The 16,101-nt window shown below is 41.7% G+C and overlaps 1 protein-coding gene across 5 annotated transcripts in view; it reads right to left on the bottom strand.

Annotated features, from left to right (window-relative positions):
- The window catches only part of MOCOS (molybdenum cofactor sulfurase), a 409,994-nt gene that overhangs the window by 293,424 nt on the left and 100,469 nt on the right, over positions 1-16,101 (bottom strand). For 2 of the 5 annotated variants that reach the window (XM_043540410.1, XM_043540411.1), the window contains exon 2: positions 4,174-4,277. The exons of the other annotated variants lie outside the window; for them this stretch is intronic. The gene's annotated coding sequence lies outside the window, so the exon portion shown is untranslated. The remainder of the gene's footprint in view (positions 1-4,173; positions 4,278-16,101) is intronic. 5 annotated transcript variants of the gene reach the window in all.

Below are 16,101 nucleotides of genomic sequence, written 5' to 3'. Positions count from 1 at the left end.
CAGGCTCTGTTTGGAAGCAGCAGCTGCATGATGAGATAGGAGCTGCAGAGAAGATGGATGGTGTCATAAATATAAAGGGAAGGGTAAACCCCTTTGAAATCCCTCCTGGCCAGGGGAAAGCTCCTCTCACCTGTAAAGGGTTAAGAAGCTAAAGGTAACCTCGCTGGCACCTGACCAAAATGACCAATGAGGAGACAAGATACTTTCAAAAGCTGGGAGGAAGGAGAAAAACAAAGGGTCTGTGTGTCTGTCTATATTCTGTCTTTGCCAGGGATAGACCAGGACTGGAGTCTTAGAACTTTTAGTAAGTAATCTAGCTAGGTATGTGTTAGATTAGGATTTCCTTAAATGGCTGAGAAAAGAACTGTGCTGAATAGAATAACTATTTCTGTCTGTGTATCTTTTTTGTAACTTAAGGTTTTGCCTAGAGGGTTCTCTATGTTTTGAATCTAATTACCCTGTAAGGTATCTACCATCCTGATTTTACAGGGGGGATTTCTTTATTTCTATTTACTTCTATTTTTATTAAAAGTCTTCTTGTAAGAAAACTGAATGCTTTTTCATTGTTCTCAGATCCAAGGGTTTGGGTCTGTGGTCACCTATGCAAATTGGTGAGGCTTTTTATCCAACATTTCCCAGGAAAGGGGGGTGCAAGTGTTGGGAGGATTGTTCATTGCTCTTAAGATCCAAGGGTCTGGGTCTGTAGTCACCTAGGCAAATTGGTGAGGCTTTTTACCAAACCTTGTCCAGGAAGTGGGGTGCAAGGTTTTGGGAAGTATTTTGGGGGGAAAGACGTGTCCAAACAGCTCTTCCCCAGTAACCAGTATTCGTTTGGTGGCAGTAGCGGCCAATCCAAGGACAAAGGGTGGAATATTTTGTACCTTGGGGAAGTTTTGACCTAAGCTGGTAAAGATAAGCTTAGGAGGTTTTTCATGCAGGTCCCCACATCTGTACCCTAGAGTTCAGAGTGGGGGAGGAACCTTGACAGATGGAAAGAGAAATCCCCAAGGCTGTGACTGCCAGATATCACAACTGGGTGCAGGTCTCTGTGGGACCTATGGGAGAGCAGCAGCAGCAGCTGGGCAGGGAGTCAGTGCAGAAGGGCCCCAATGAGAGAGACAAACTGAGCCTGGCTGGAATCCAGTAAGCACCTCTCTCATTGTTCTTCAATTGGTGGCCAAGAGTCACTTCCAGCCCACCCACCGCCAAGTGTCAGCCATTCCTTCATGCCTCCTGGGAAGCAGCAGCGCTTTCTCCTCCTCCCCTCAGGATCCTAGCCAGTTCTCATGCCGGGGAAGGGGAGGAGCAGTTTGTGCTCCCAGAAAGGGAGTGGTGAACAGAAAGAGCCCTGCCGCTTGGCATGGCTCCTCTCCTTCTTCACCCTTCCCTTTTTGAGAGCAGGGATGGTTCCTCTGCTCTTTCCCCCTTGTAACACCCGGACTGGGAAAGACGAAGTGGAGGCAGAGGGGGAAGAACCCTAGAGCTGCTCCTGTCTGCAGCCCTCCTCCCAGTCTGGGATGGTGGGGTAAAGAACCCTAGTAGGAGCAGAGGCTGGAGAGCGGAGAGCTGAGAGCTGTAAGGGCTGAGCAGACAGGTGCACTAGCAGGCAGATCCAATGGGGGCCTGAACTGCGGGGGGCTGGGTAGATGTACTTCAGTTTATTTTCCCTCTGTTTACCATCATGCCTTGTATTTAATTTAGAAACTTTTCATTTGCATGTAAACATATTCAAGCTAGACTGTGTTGATCTATTTCAACCTACAGTGGTACACTTTTAATCAGGCACTTAATGAGGTGCTTATACAACATAAAGTGATCAGTAATTGACATGCTTTTATTAGTTAACTTGATAGCTGCTCAATTTTATTTCTTTTTTTTTTTTTTAAAGACAAGTGTCAAAGTTTCAGGCAATAGGAAAGGGAAATTAGATGGCCATTCTTTTCTTGCGAGTTTAACTTCTAATTTTAATTTCATAGGTTTAATAGAATTAATAGCATGCTGTTTAAATAGTATTACAGGGTATCTGTACAACTATTTGTTTGCAGGATTTCATTGGTATTTGGACTACTGGCATGTTTAACCTGTTATTTTGAGATTAATAAATACAGTCCAGCACACCGTCCTGAAATGGTCACTGTGATCCGCGGCGGGCTCAGTATAGAACAAACATTTGAAGAGCCATTAGGCCTGCCAAGATTTGGATATTGCCTTAGCCAGGCTGCCGTAAAATGTAATTCAATACAACTATCCTATCTGCTTGAGTAGAGACCTGACTGAAGAGGGCACCCCAGGCAGTAGGCCTGAAAAGTCCTAGCTCTCAACTGGACTGCTCCAGGGACCCAAACCAATTAAGTCTATTGCTAACTTGAACTGTAATATTAAGCCTCTGTACCTAAGCTATCTGCAACCTACCCATTTCCTGACAGCCCCAGGTAGCCATGTGTCTGAATGGTTATTGGTACCTACAAGGGTTAGCTCCTATAAGGCCTAGCTACTGAAGCACCTTCTGTGCTTGCCTTGAAGTCATGGGATACCCAGTACGCTACTGCTACCTTAAGGGTTTGCAGTACTCGAACTCTGAGCAGCTTCAATAATTACACTTCTTTAACATACCCAGTTCTGAGTAAAGAAATCAACAACACAGCAAACAATAAGAGAAGCTTAACAAAAGAGACTGCCTGTAAAAAGATGGTATGCAGACAACTCTAGAAGCAAACAATACACTTGTGATTCAATTCTTAGCCACCACCTACTTAGACCTTACTTTTCTGCTTGTTTATAATTTAGAGAATCCAGGGCCTCTAGCTAAAGTGTTGAGTCCCCACCAGCATACAATTTTCCTTAGATGTCACTGATGGGAAGAGAGATGCAATAGCCTCTTATCTTGAGATGCCAACCCTAGAGCTGAGCAGTATTAAAACAACTTCACATTAAATACCAATGAAAGCAGAACAATGATTGTTTTCTTAGGTGTAGAATTAAATTTATTTTTGATCAAGAAAGTTACTCTGTTTACGGGGCTCAATCCTGCTGAGTGTCCTGGCCCAATCCACCAAAGCCCTTACCCAGTGTGTTTAACTTTAAGTACATGAGCAGTCCCATTTAAATCAATGGCCTTTAGACTCATGAACTTTAGTAAAGTGTAGGATCCCTACAGAGGATTCTCAGCTGCTGTAAATCATCATAGCTCAACTAAAGTTATCTCCATTCAAACTAGGCCAATTTATATCAGCTGAGGATCTGGCCTATCAATTTACATGGAAGAACAGTAGTTAGAGTGCTCTTAAAGCATACTGGTTATTTGATTTATGATGTGGTCTCGTTAGGAGAAAGTATCCTATGGCTTGCTCACCATCAACAAAATCATAATAGGCCTTAAGTCTGAACTAAGGAAATGGGGAGTTATTTTAAAACCATTTTATCAATTAACCTTTATATTTTGGCTGGGTAATTTTACTTAAATGTTTTCATTAAACCAAGGAAAATTAAAATTTTACACCAAATTTTTCAAGGTATATATTGACTCTAATATAGAGGGTGATAAAGAAGAACAATGAAGTAATACCATGTATTTTATAATGTCAGTGTATAATGGATCTAAGAATGTTGACATCATCTTATTAAGGGCCTGATCCAAAGTCCAGTAAAGTCAGAGTAAAGACTCCATTGACTTCAGCTGGAGCTAGATTAGAAAAAGGTGCTGAGCATTCCTCCAAGGGCTGAGCACCCTCAACTTCCAGTGGTAACATTAGGTGTTGAGAGTTCATGCATATCCCAAGAGTGCTCAGCATGCTCCAACAACTCTACTCTTAGCAACTTCTTCTGTCTACAGAAGAACAGAGATCCAAAGATGCATGTTTGTTTTAAATGGCAATAGTAATCAAAAGACTATACGCCTGAGGGATGTTAATAGGTTCAGATTTTAAAACAAAGAAGCCTCATTCTCTTTTGACTTAGTTGTAACTTAGCTATAATCAGCACCTACACCTTCACATTTTTAACTAATTGGTAGGCCTGTTTAATGAGAGCAAGAAATATGATTATTTTACTGGAAACGCATTTATGTAGCAGTAATCAACAGCTAATTAAGGCAGCAAATAATGGTTGTATATTCATTAAAATCAGGTAATAATTATTTATCAAAATACGAATATTTGGATGTCTGTTTCTCACATTAGAATATTCAGTAGCCTATTGTGCTTTTCCACTTGATTAGTTCATGATATTCACTGGATTTCTCTTTAAGATGTATCTTGGGAATTATCAAGAACACTAGCCTATGAAAAAAAACAGAACAGAACACACTGATAGAGTATGTTGCAAATGTACCACCTCAGCACACTCAGTCAATTATTTTCCCCCCAGAGTCTCTACAAAGCAATCAATTTTTGTTACCATGCATATAATGCCAATCGTAGGTCCTGTTTATGTAGTAGTAAAGGCCCTGGCAATAAATGGCCAACCCACTATGTGCACAATATTGGAGATGACCAGCTAAACATGTAGCCAAAAAATTAGTGGATCGGTGTCACTTCTGAGTGTTTTTCCAGGTGGTTAGGCTTTTTATGTGCATTGATCAAAACTGGAGTGCACTGGGTTTTTAGATGTGCATTAGCATGGACAAAATGTAAAAATGAAGTCCCAACCACTTGTGGTTATTACAGATTCCCATGGCACATTTCACAACAATAGAAATTTGTTAAATTAACTCTCGTGCTTTGGCCTAATTTTGACTTGGATAATTACAATATATTTTTCCTTTTCCTCACTTGAATATACTATTCTTTTTCACTTCCTCTAACGTACTCTTGTATAGTGTTGCTGTTAAAACAGCTGCTGTACTTAACCTCAGTGGCAGGTGAAGTGATCATTGGGTGTGGGGAATGAATTGTGCATAGTTCTTTTTGTTTTTGATTTTGCTATTTATAACTGTATGTTGGGGAACAGATCATCTGTTAGACAGTACAAGCACAAAGTAGCTATTGATTTTGGTAACAGGCCACAGTTAAATTTTTCTGAAGATTAAAGTTTAATTTTTAAAGATTTAATTTTTTTTTTTTTGAGGACTGCCAAATAGTGTTGAGTTTTTACAGCCCATTATTACTATTAACTATTTGTAATACCATAGTGTGACACTATGCCCCATATTCTTCATAGAGATATTCTTATAATATGAATATGGCATAACTAAAATTGTTTTATGCAAGATGGGTCATGTAAGGTATCATTGGAAAGGTTATGATTTACTGAATGTGATTATCCTATTTGTATGCATGTATCATTTCTGCATCTGAAGTTAGAAATATTGACTATGTATCAATTACAAAAGTGTTTGCACCTGGGCAATGCCCACCAGACAAAATGCAGTCAGTCTGGCTGGTTAGTCAATAAACCATTAAGGGGAACAATAGGTCTTTGAAGATGCTAATCTCCCACCTTCCTGGGATGCTGCTTTGATACTGCAGGGTCATATGATCATGTCACCTGGTACTGGACCCCATCTTGGCCTGCTAGTATTTTTCCACAAAAGGGTGGAGACCAAACTGGGGAACAAAGGATTCCCACCATATGTAAATCCTATTTAAGGCAGGGAAGTGAGTTAATCAGGGCTTATTCTTCACTGAATCCCTGCCCAGGATGACTGCTGAGAAGATCTAAGAAACAAGGACTGAGGGGGAGAGAAGAGCTGAGCCCTGGCCGGAAAAGGTGTCTGGGCCGTGAAAGAAATGCCTAAAACAACATTCAGGGTGAGAAATTACTACTTGTAACCAGTTTCTTTAGGGTATTGAGTTTAGTTTGCATGTTTGTTTTATTTGCTCAGTAATCTGCTTTGATGTGTTTACTAACCCTTAAAATCTATCCTTTATAGTTAATAAACTAGTTTTGTTTTCTAAAACCCAGTTTGTGGAATTCATAACTGCGGTTGGGGGGGACAAAAGCTGTGCATATCCTTCTCCACATTGAGGGAGGGAGTGAATTTCACGACCTTACTCTGTAAAGTTTTCTGTGCAGTGCAAGACAATACAATTTTGGGTTTACATTCTAGATGGGGTATGCACTTGAGTGCTGGGCAATTCGTGAGTTGAGTCTTCCCATGCAGTGCTGATTTCAGTGTCTGTATTTTTCTGCAGCTGGGTGTGTCCCTACCTATGTGTGTGTGTGCTGGAGGAGGCTTGAAGGCCTGGCTCAGCAGGACAGGGTGAGGGAGCCCAGGCTGGTGGAACAGGCTGGCTCAGTGGTACCCCATATATCAGGTGGCACCCTGGAGTGGGGGGTAGTAGCCTGTCACATATAGTACCTAGGACCCCTAGTCATGGGCGAGGATCCCATTGTGCTAACCACTGTACAGATAGACAGACGATACAACGGCACTGAACGTGCAACCCCCGCCCCCCTCCAACGATATAAGAACTTTTCACACGTTCTGAAATAACATAATAGAAATAAATATTTAAGCAGAAAAAATGCATCATTTTGACCTGGCAAATAATTTTTATGTTGGAAAGTGTCATCTTTCCTATAAATATCTGTAATCATACAGGCAGAGTATATTTCTAACATTCACTATGGTCCAGATAGCAACGCTTCACTCTCAGTTGCTGACATAAATAAAAATCAATCATGGAAGATGCAAGTATTATCTAGCTCTGTGCAAAGCATGGGACCTTCTGAGCTACCTAATTTTACCTCATCTGACTTCCTTTCTCCTTTGCAGAGACTAGACGCAGACACCAGTAGCATTAATTATTGCAACCAGGCATCCATTTTTCTGGTGCACGTTTCAGTACTTGAACAACAAGTTTCACCATAAAACCACATGCACAGGAGGAACAAAACACACAGGGTAGAATTCTCACCACTGCTCTGGCCCTTTTACACTGGGTAAAAGGGCAGGAACGGCAAAAATGGGCCCTATATGCCTTCCATGGACCCCATCACCAACTCTGGTGTGTGCAGTGTACTCAGTGCAGGTGGGGTGTGTCAGGGTGGGAATGCGGTGCACAGCATACAGAAAATTGAGGGAGTGCAGCAAGCCATAGGGACACCCAGAGAGTATCTCATAACTTAGATGTGGATACAAAGGCTGTCTGAGGTATGCATGGGGCCTCTCCATCCCTTGAAGCAGCTCAGAATCAGGGGACACAACAATGGCTTAATACCACCTTTGCTTGGGGGCTGTAAGTTTAGTGTTACCCCTCTCACATGCATAGCACAGAATTTCACCCACATGCCTTAATAAGGAAGAAGGTGAAAGATAGAGCAAAGTTTATCTGGTCTCCACAACCTATGCAAATGTGGTAGTAGATGCTTCTCATGCAAATAAAGGTAGCTGCCATCACCATGCTTTTACTACAGTTTTGGTACTACCTGGAACCAGGGTTCAGCAGCAAAGCTAAGAAGTAAATAACAAAGGGACCCTGAACTAACTTCTTAACCCAAGAAGTGACCCTTCTAAAACAAGGTTGTAATGAGAAATGGTCAAGATATTCACTGGGAATAAATTATCTGACCAGTAGAGCTCTCTTTTTTTGCTTGTAAATTGTTCATGAAGTAGTCCTGATTTCCCTTATTGTAGGCTTTTAGCCAGTAGTTGCTGAATAGTATAAATGAACAAACTTTAGATCAACGGTGTGTTCATAAATTGTTACTTTGGCTATTCACAATTCATTAATGTTGGTGAATGATTGGTCATCTGGTACATGGTAATCTTTCTGCCTCCTGAGTGGATGGCAAATAGGAAAAGCAATAAACAATTAGATTACAATGGGTGGGATCTGTGCTTGTTTGCATACATATACCCTTATTTACTTGTGGATGCAGGTATCTGAACAAAAAAACATCATTCTGAAATCAGTCATGTAACCAAATACATATTCAAGGAAGATTCAGAAATAGTGAATTAAAAGAGGTGTAAACATGGTTCAACAGGACAGCCATTTGGAAGTCAAGCAAATACTCACTCTGATGTCTATTTAATGTAAATAAGAGACATCCAAAATACGAGAGCTGGGCTGGTAGCATGAATTGTTATGTCATGTCCTTTATGGTGCATGAACATCATAATGCATTTACTGTGAACAAGCACAAAGAGGCAACAATGGTGAAAGCACTATCCTACTTTCATCAGTACTAGTTCTGTCACATTCAGTCATTGCTAGTTGAAATATATTGCCAAGGTAGTGTGTGGTAGCTCTCCCTGCTACTGACTAGGTGCTACCCACTACTCTGTGAAGGAAATTTCATTCAGCAACTTTCACTCTCACTAACTTCATTCTAAAACAGTGGTCCTTAACCTATTTATCATTGTGGGCTGCATTTGCAGCCCACAATGTGTTATTAGGGCCGCAGGTTGAGAACCACAGAGTGCACAAACCTGCCTGAATCTGCCCCCACAGACCCCTATGCCCAGCTCCTCCCACCCAGAGACCCCACCACAGAGTGGGGCTAGAAGTGGAGTCCTGGGCACCATGCTGGGTGGCAGGGCAGCCCGGATCCTGACTCCGGGGGGCGGGCCAGCAGCCCGAACACCGACCCCAGACCCTAACCCCATGGGGCAGCCCCCGGACCCCAGGCTCTGTAGGGCCAGTCAGCAGCCCCTGATTCTGGACGCCGCAGAGCCGCCCGGCAGCCCCGGGCCACGCTGGACAGCCAGGCACCTGGGAACCCAGACCTTGCTGCATGGCCAGGTAGCCTTTAGCACACAGCTGGGCTGCAGCTGTGTGCTAACTGAGCTGCATGCCGGGCTGTGGGTTGAGAACCGCTGCTCTCAAAACAAACAAACAAAAACACTTAAAAGCATGAAAACTGTTGTCAGGTCACGTGACAATAAATCTATTAGGTCTACATTGGGCTCAGCAGAGCCAGGACATATGGCATAAACAGAAAAGCCAAAATCTGTATGTTTCCATCCTGAGAGCAGAAGAGGAATCATTTGCTTAGCATGATTAAACAGCATGGTAGATGATTTTACCACATGGAGCTTGCAATCACACTGAAAGGATAAGCTGTACAGCCTCCATGTAGCAAAAGAAACTGACCAAATATGCCACTCCAAAATGTGTGTGGTGTGTTGGATGCCAGTTGGCTGTATTGCTCCCTACAACAGAAGCAGCACCGTTGTTAAGCATATTGTTGTGAACTGCTTCTTGTGAACAATGGGAGCTACAGGTGCTCAGTACCTATGAATTCCATCCACTTGTTATATATAACAAGTGGATATATATATATATGAATGGTCTTGTGGTCAAAACACTGGACTGGGATCTGATGACCTGGGTACAGTTCATAGCTATTCCATACACCTCCTGTGGGTCCTTGGGCAAGTCGCTCGAACTCTGTGTATCAGTTCCCCATCTGGAATTGTGAGGGGAAACTACTGTCTTTCTCCCACCATCTGTCCCTCTTGTCTGTTTAGACTGCAAGATCTTCAGGACAGGGAATGCACAGTGTTTCCAACAATGAGGTCCCACTCTCAGCTAGGTGCGGTACAGGTGCTACTGTAATACAGATTATTATTATCTCAGTGCCTAACTCTGGGCACCAACTTAGTGGCCTATATAAATATAAAATGTTAGAGCAAGACGGACCCAAGCGGGAAAACTCAGACCCAGTTTTGAACTCTCCTTGAGATGGGATATTCAGATCTGAAGCTTTGGGTTGGGTGAATCTAGAAATAGGGACCAGTTGTGAAATTTGGGTTTGGATTCAAATGTCCTCATGCTTTCAGAGGCAGGGCTAGCATGTTGCACAGGGGAAGTAAGTTGAAGAGAAGCAAGAGAGTTCTTTCCACTCTTCTGCCTTAGTATGAATGAGCGGCAAGGGTCAGAATCTGGCCCTGTGTGGTCTGTCTCTAAGCTTATGGCACACATCTATCCATGCGTTTTAAATTAAAATGTTGATATTGACATTGAAATGACAAAGACTTACAGCAGGAAATTAAATGCATAAAAATGTGTAACCGTAAAGTATCAATTAAACTACACTGATGTCTATGTGAATTCTCTTTCCATTTTAAAACAAGCATTTTTGTAAATCAATAAACCATAGTTGCCATGTCCGTACTTTTGCCAAGATTAATATTCCCTTCCCTTTGTTTGACTGTTCAGTTTTTAAATGTCCAGGCCCTTTTGGCTTGATAATAATTTCCTCCGTTTTAATATGTAGTTTTACTACCATATAAATGCTGATGTTCTAGGAAAGATTGCTTGCCTCTTAAAGTATCAAATGGCATGTCCTCTTAATGTTCATCTTCAAGCAGAAATCTGCCTTCTGAAATCACTGATCTTTGGCTTCTGCTGTGTCTATTTTTAATACCCCCAATTTATAATTTAAATGAATTTTATCTAGTTAAAGTGGTTTAACATCTGCAAACACACCTAAACCCGAGATAGGAAGTCGCTCTAGTCACAAAACTAGATTTATTTTAGTAAAGAACATACATTATTGTACAACATGTACATTTCAGAGACACAAAACAAGAAACATGCTCACTTATATGGTGGCATTATTCACTAAAGCCTTGATCATCTAAGGTGCTGATAGCTCCATAGAAAATGCGAAGTGCCCTCAACTTCCCTTGACCTAGAAGTTGAAGAGGATCAAGACTTCCAGGAAACTCAATAACTCATAAAAGCAGGCCCTAAGAAACATGTTTTCCTTTGCTGAGTTGTAGGAATATAGACCCATATTAGGCCTGAGTGATCTGTGGTTTTAAATTGAGTTTGAATATTAGCATGAGCAATACGCCCAAAGCACATTGTGACGGTGCCCCACATAAGGCTTTATGGAAATATGCTTGTGAATATATGACATAACTGGAATATGTTCTATGCTATATATGCCAAGTAACAACATATCTATGTAAAGGTTATGATTTACTGAATCTGTTAATCCTATTTGTATGCATGTATCATTTTTGTGTTCGAAATTATGAATATTGGCCGTGTACTGGCTTGATTTCTAAATAACCTTAGTAGAGCATTTGGTCAGTTCCTGGAGAAAGGAATTCGCAAAGTTAAGTGCCCAATCACTTAAGGAACAATGCATCTTGGAATGCTCCAATCCAAATAAGAAGTCTTCCTAGAGACATTCAAGATACATGTGGGCAATGGCTTCTGCCTGTAAAAACTGAGAGTCATGCATGGACATGTGACTTGCCCAGGTGACTCCAGAACTCCATCTTGGAGCTGGAATTTGCATAGGAGAGAGGAGGGGGTCTCCACCCACAAGAGAAAGTCTATTTAAGCCCATGGGAGACCCCTCCATTTGGTCTTCAGCTGGCTAAAGAGAGCCTCTCCACCCCCAAGAAAGAAACTGGAACAAAGGACAATAACTACAGGGGGTGTGAGTGATTGCTGGACCTGGACTAGAAGAAGATTAGTCTGTAAAAGGAAGCTTACTGTATTCAGTTTTATTAGACAGACTTGCGGGTTTTATTTTATTTTGCTTGGTAATTCACTTTGTTCTGTCTCTTACTACTTGGAAACACTTAAATCCTACTTTCTGTATTCAATAAAATCACTTTTTACTTATTAATTAACCCTGAGTATGTATTAATACTTGAGGGGGGGGGGCAAACAGCTGTGCATATCCCTCTATCAGTGTTACAGAGGGCGACCAATTTATGAGTTTACCCTGTATAAGCTTTATACAGGGTAAAATGGATTTATTCAGGGTTTGGATCCCATTGGGAGTTGGGCACTTGAGTGTCAAGGACAGGAACACTTCTGTAAGCTCCTTTCAGTAAAGCCTACAGCTGTTAGGGGACATGGTTCAGACCTGGGTCTGGGTTTGCAGCAGGCTAGCGGGTCTGGCTCAAACCAGGCAAGGCACTGAAGTCCTAAGCTGACAGGGCAGGAAAGCAAGGGCTGAAGTAGTCTTGGCACATCAGCTGGCAACCCCAAGGGGGTTTCTGTGATCCAGCCCGTCACACACATGGAAAAAGGATGAACTCATGAGAAAGAAAGATCATGTGTGTTAAGAGTAGTGACTCTTTCGAATACCAGAGTTATTGTATGTAAGGTTTGGGAAATAAAGAAAACAGTTAATTGGGCACCAGGGGTAGTAAATAATTGGTGCTTAGTCCAGTAGTAGGGGAAAAATATGGCAAAGTCAGATGAGGAAAAAACCCTTGAAAAGAGCAGAGTGCAGCCCTAAACTGCTTCAGCTGACTTTCACTAAGATTCAATAAGTTAGTTAGCAATGCCATCACTTGTTTGTTACAGCGTATAAAAAAAAAAGCAAGGTTTTCTAGGGGTTCTTTGTCAGACTTTTCCTTACCCCTCTGAAGTCATGCCATGATGGGAAGGGGTCTCCTGGGGCTGATCAGGTTGTGGTATTCAGCAAATGCTTATAACTGTATTGTTGCAAGGATATAGAATATGAATATAGAATATGAGGGTTTATATGCTTAGATTGATACCAAGTAGCCTTTGGACTAATCAAGGAATGCTTGTTGGGCAACTGAGTCATGGTGAACCTTAATAAACGTATTAGGAAAATTATTTTCAACACAAATAAATAATTTACTAATGTTTCAAGGAGATATAAAGTAGAGTGGGTCAGATTCTGCCCAGATTTACACCCTACACATCTCCACTGAAGTAAAAAGGATTGCAAAGGCTGTATGTCAGCAAAGAATTTGGACAAGCAAGTGAACAGGCCACTATTCAAGATGCGTCAGGATAGGGGGAATGTCCCTTAACAAGTATAAATGCACCTCCTAGTAAGAGTGTGGAATGTGGCTGACAGAACAACCACAAACTCTCATTTCCAAAGATTAAACTGGAAACCAGCCACAATAGAATGTAGGACACTGCTTAGCATACACATGGCGTTTGAGTTTGATCCAAAGCCAGGCAAGTTGTAGTGGCAGGATTTGATGTTTGTATTTTGTATAATTTAGAATGGAGGATAAGACTAATAACATAGCATGCATTAAATGTATTGGTGTATGATTTGACCATATCCTGCCAGCCACACTTTCTGAAAGCAGAAAGGAATGGCCTAATGGGCCATTGGGTAAAGATGCATCAGCCAGAATCTGTGTCTGAAGCTGATTTCAAGGCAGACACTGACCTTTAGGGTCACCAGTTTGTTGTGGGTTTAGCATTTTAAAATAAGTAAAAGACTGCAATGGTTTTTTTCTCCTGAATTGCAACTTGATATTTCTGTTCAAATGCTCTGTGTAAATCAATCCCGTTTTGTGTGCGAATGAGGGATGTGTGTGTTAGAAGATAAGTGTGAAGGCCATCACCAGACCAGATGTTCTAGGGAGGAACCGAGGACAAACGTGAGGGCACTAGGAGATTGCAACACCCCCCTATTGAAATGTCAGAGGAAGGCAGATTGACAACTCTAAAGATGAGACAGGAACCTATCAATGGGGACAAGATCACTGTGATCAAAACCAGCATGGGATAACTCCCTGAGAGACTTGACGAAAGAACAAGATAAAGGACAAGAACAGTTTAAGAAAACAAGCACTCGTCGAACAACAATTGATTACAGCATAACAGTGCAAAACTCATTGGTCCCAGTGAAGGAAAATCACTATATAAACAGGTTTATTTGGGCATAAGCTTTTCTGAGTAAAAAACCCACTTCAGATGCATGAAGTGAAAATTGCAGATACGTGCATAAATATATATTGGCACATGAAGAGAAGGGAGTTACCTTACAAGTGGAGAACCAATGTTGAAGGCCAATTCAGTCAGGGTGGATGTGGTCCACTCCCAATAACTGATGAGGAGGTGTCAATACCAAGAGAGGGAAAACTGCTTTTGTAGTGAGCCAGCCACTCCCAGTCCCTATTCAAGCCCAAATTGACGGTTTTAAGTTTGCAAATTAATTGTAGCTCTGCAGTTTCTCTTTGAAGTTTGTTTTTGAAGTGTTTTTTTGGTTGAAGAATGGCTACTTTTAAATCTGTTATTGAATGTCCAGGGAGATTGAAATGTTCTCCTACTGGCTTTTGTATGTAACCATTCCTGATGGCTGATTTGTGTCCATTTATCCTTTTACGTAGAGACTGTCTGGTTTGGCCAATGTATATGGCAGAGGGGCATTGCTGGCACATAATGGCATATATCACATTAGTAGATGTGCAGGTGAATGAGCCCCTGCTGGTGTGGTTGGGTCCTATGATGGTGTCGCTAGAGTAGATATGGGGATAGAGAAGGCAATGGGGTTTGTTACAGGGATTGGTTCCTGGATTAGTGTTTCTGTGGTGTGGTGTGTAGTTGCTGGTGAGTATAAGCTTCACCTACAAGATCTCTATCAAGTATTCTTAAAACTACAATACCCACCGAAAGTGAGGAAACAGATTGACAGAGCAAGATGGGTACCAAGAAGTCACCTACTACAGGATAGGCCCCAACAAGGAAAACAACAGAATGCCACTGGTCATCACGTACAGCCCCCAGCTAAAACCTCTCCAACACATCACCAATGATCTACAACCTATCCTGGAAAATGATCCCCCACTCTCACAGGCCAATCCTTGCTGCGAGGCAGCCCCCCAACCTGAAGCAGTGCTGTCTGTGAAAGTATTTCCTGTGCACCTATTGCCATGGCACATAGGCATCAACATTAACACTGACTATGTTGGATGTTGAGATCACAAAACTATCATTCGTGATACTGTAACTAATAAAACTGTTTTTCCCCTGCATAGGCACTTGAGGCCCCGAGCAAACATTCACACAACACACAGTCAACCTGTGGAATTCCTTGCCAGAGGATGTTGTGAAGGCCAAGGCTATAACAGGGTTCAAAAAGCAATTAGACAAGTTCATAGAAGATAGGTCCATCAATGGCTATTAGCCAGGCAGAGGCAGGGAGAGGCAGGGATTTCCTCCATGTTAGATGAGTGATTGAAACTGAAAACACCTCTAGAAAAAGTTGCTTTCTCCTTCACTTTTGAAAAAGGGGGAGAGGGGGAGGGTAGGAGGGGAGAATGAACACGTCTCATTTTTTTTTCCTGAGGAGCAAGTTCCAAACTCTAAGGGCCTCTGCAGCAAATGTCAAACATCTGACAACCTACAGTGTGATAATGGGACCCCTATAGTTAGTTGGTATCAGAGCAGAGGGGATTGTCTGTGTGAGGTTCATAGAAGATGGCTTAAATAGAGCCAGACTTTAAATTCAACAGGGGCACCTTAAAACAGTCCATCACTTTATAGGCCATCAGTGTAAAGAATGCTGGTAGAATGTAATGTGATCACAGCCGCTCAGTCTCAGGAGCGGCATGATGCCACATTTTGCAATAGCTGAAAGCCCTACAATGGGAAAATTACAGGGGTTGATCCTCAAGCTGCTGTTGAAGTTGCTAGGTGTTCTCACTGTATAAATAATGGCAGGACCAGGCTCTACATTAAAATTGCATAATCCCAAAGGAACAAACTTTGTTCTCAGATGCAGAAGGTCCCCAGTGACTTGCAACCAACAGGAGCCGTGTATCAAACGGCAAAACTTGGCTCTCAGATTATTATTGTACTATCAAGATGCATTCCAATAGGCAAAAACAGAGGGGGAAAATAATATATTTTCTCTTGGATAGGTATAGCTAGCTGCACACTTGTTTTGCTAAATTTCAACTATTTGAAAAATCAATTTATTTAATTTATCACAACAAAATAGTCAAATATTTGCTACCAGCTAACCTTAGTAGTCTGCTACTCAGCACTCAGAAAGTCTGATCCAAAACTCCTGAAAGGCAATGGAAAGACTTCCACAGGCTTTGAAGCATGACCTTAATGAAGATTTTGTACATTACAGGTACTAGAACAGTGGGTCTACTATTTCCAGTTTGGGGGAGAAAAATAGCAACTGTGCCATCCAGTTCCAGGCAACACTTTCTTTGAAACGTGTTAAGATAAGAGTTGCAATTTTTTGTTATGTAGGAGCTGCCTTCTCCTCCTCTTTTTGACCTTATGTACTGTGCTGTTTTCCCTCTGCTGTCTTCCTACATGGAGATTTGTAATTATCAATTTTCTTATCTCATGTTTTCAATATCAAAGATGATGATGGCTGTCATAAATAGAAAGGGAAGGGTAATCACCTTTAAAATCCCTCCTGGCCAGAGGAAAAATCTTCTCACCTGTA

The sequence above is a fragment of the Chelonia mydas genome, chromosome 2, assembly GCF_015237465.2.
Source record: "Chelonia mydas isolate rCheMyd1 chromosome 2, rCheMyd1.pri.v2, whole genome shotgun sequence".
In the NCBI taxonomy this organism is placed as follows: Eukaryota; Metazoa; Chordata; order Testudines; family Cheloniidae; genus Chelonia; species Chelonia mydas.
The sequence above is the reverse complement of the archived record's forward strand: the minus strand, read 5'-3'. Positions and strand labels throughout refer to the sequence as shown.